A 2,892-nucleotide genomic window follows, 5' to 3' on the forward strand; every position below is an offset into this window, starting at 1 on the left:
AGGAATCAGAAATAATGAATGACACTTGGATACTTTCAATGGGAAGTAGATAGGCCATATTAAAATAATAATAATAACAATAAAAACAACAACAGTAAATGGGAATCCATCTCATGGTAAAATTGTGAAAACTCAAAAGGTGTATGGAGTGCCTTCAAACTATAAGTAATTGTTATTATATTAGATATAAAATACAGAAAAGTGAGAGAGACAGAAAAACTTGAATTGTGATAGATTGTAGGTTAGAAATGATCCGGCATGTTTTGTTTTGTTTTTTTTCTTAATGAAGGGTCATAAGACCTGACTGCTTTCCATTTACTTATCTTTCCCTTTTGAGAAAAAATTCAGCTTTGACTTACATCCAGATTATGGACTGGTCTCATCCCCAGTGGTCCACCATTTCAATAAGACACTAAGACTTCCTAAGAATGAGCCTTCTTAATACCATTGGACCACATTATTCAACCAAGAAGTTGGTTATCAATACATCTTTTGGATTGATTTGTAACCAAAAGGGGGAAGTATGGATGAAAAAGTCGCCACATACTAAACCTGACAAGCTCAGGGAAGGCCAGCATAGTGGGCCCTACAAACTCAGAGACCAAAATCAACCACATAGGATAGTCTGAGCATAAAAATTTCTAACTAAAAACAAGTAGATACATCCTGGGCTTGTAGCTTTCTTGACAAAGGTCAATCTTTATCTTAAGTGAGCTTGTCTATTGTCTTTTTGCATCTAAGATAACATACCCTTGGAATATCAGAGTAATTCATTTTTTTCCAGAGCCCTCAGGGCACAACCCACTGCACCAGAGCATGAGACCACAAAACCTTTCATGGCTATCTTGTCTCCAGAACACCATCTCTATGTGCTGTAAATGTCAATTATTAACTCTCCTGTACCCACCATTCTAAAACAAATATGTATCCCTCCATTTTACTTTTTGTCCAGTCCCAGAGATTTCCCCGCTTCACTTTCTCCCTTCCTCTTAATCTACCACCAATGAATTTCATATAACCCTCCTTAGATCTCCTCTTTTGATTCTAATGTATAAAATAAGCTGCTAAACTTCCATTCTCTAGAGCCTTTCTTAATCTATTGAGATTGTGCTTCCCAGCATTTGTCATCAGTTGGCTCAAATAAACTCACTAAAATTCAAAAAAAAAGAAAAAATCCATTCGAGAACGACTAGGTTGAGCCTCTGCCTCTGCTACCACCTTTGGCAGTGTTCACACAGATTATTGATATTGATCAGACACTAGTTAGTTAATTACTCAATTGACCAAAATGGTCAAGCAGACATACTTTTAAGTTATTAAAAATATTTTGCTAACTGTTTGAATCCAGATATAATGGATCTTTGACCAATACTTTTTGCTAAAGTCTTCATTAACATCCAGTGTTAAGATAAGTATTATTGTAGATAAAGTTGGTTTTCAGTGTTCTATGCAGGAGCCAGCTTTCATAATTATAGTGAAGTTTCTCTAAATATTCAGGAGGAATGCCTTATTTTCATTTCTTCCCGGTCAATATATTCTACTCAATCATTTGTCTGGAGTGGCTCAAAGATATGATTCCATCCAGTTTAAGGCTTTGGCCAAACTGATTATTCACCCAGTCATGCCAGTTTTGATAAATTGTCCATATTTCATTCATGTAGTCAGATTTATACAAATTGGATGTAAAAATGTACCTGCCACTTTACACAGATCATTCAAAAAATAATACAGGTTTCTCTGTGTCTTTGAGCTTGCCATGGAGAGAGCAAGCTAAACTCTATTAGACTGAGGCAGACATATGACTGGAAGGTAAAAGACCATCATTCATGTTTCTCATACATCATATAAAGAATATTTACACCACTATTCTGAGATGTTGTCAGTTCCTGAAGTTCATCTTGAATACTTTGAACATTACATCATCTTGTAGAGGGTTTAGGAATCACTTCTCAATCCTGGCAAACTTATTTAAGGATATTCACAAATGTTGACTTCCCTGTAGCAATGTTCCCTTCAATGGAAAAATTTTTTTTGATGCACGTCCCCTCAGAACAGGTCACCAGAGATAGGCAACTCTTCTTGGCTGGGGTGGCCATTCCTCATCTTGTAAGGGCCCCAGCACGAAAGGAAGGAGTAGCTGGAAAGTGCTCAAAGGTGCCTGGGCCACTACCTTCTGCCAACATGGCCTGACTTGCAGGTTGGACTCCAGCCTGTTGTAGACAGTCAGCCTCACAGGCCTCCAGATTTGATTTTGGCGTGCAAGACAGTGGCCAACCCGGACCAGCCTGCAGCAGGGACACTCACCCAGAGGGGAAGCCACACCCTCTCCCTGTGCCGATGATTTTTTTTAAGTCGAAGGATTCTAATAGCAGAAATTAGAATAGATCAGAAAGGAAAAAAGACTAGAGGCAAGGAGACAAGTTAGTAGGCCTTAGTAATTGCTCAAGGAAATGAAGATCTGAACTAAAATAGTGACAGTGGGAATGGAGAAAGAAGAAATGGATGAAAGGGCAATGATAAGCATAAAACTGACATACCTTGGCAAACTAGTGAATGTGAGGTACAAAGTAGAAGGAATTTTATCAGTCATCTTCCTAGAGAAGTAAGATCATATTTCTCATCTGCTTACAACCCTCCAAGAGCTTCCCAATACACTTAGAGTCTAAACTCTTCATTGACTTATATGACCATATAATCTGGCCCCAGCCTACCTCAATTCCATTGCTTCCCAGCTTTATTTCTCTTCAATTTTTTGATATAAAGCTCCAGCATTACTAGATTTTATTTCCCATCTCAATGCCTGTGCACTTACTAGTTCTTTTGCTTCAAACTCTCTTCCCTGGACTTTTGTACAACCATCGTTTTCTCTCCATTGAGATCCCAAATCATATC

At 38.0% G+C, this 2,892-nt stretch overlaps 1 pseudogene; it reads right to left on the reverse strand.

Moving 5' to 3' along the window:
• Positions 1 to 1,308: 1,308 nt before the first annotated feature.
• Positions 1,309 to 2,096, reverse strand: LOC102895326 (annotated as a pseudogene).
• Positions 2,097 to 2,892: the final 796 nt, after the last annotated feature.

The sequence above is a fragment of the Pteropus alecto genome, unplaced genomic scaffold (genome assembly GCF_000325575.1).
Source record: "Pteropus alecto unplaced genomic scaffold, ASM32557v1 scaffold22, whole genome shotgun sequence".
Classification (NCBI taxonomy): Eukaryota; Metazoa; Chordata; class Mammalia; order Chiroptera; family Pteropodidae; genus Pteropus; species Pteropus alecto.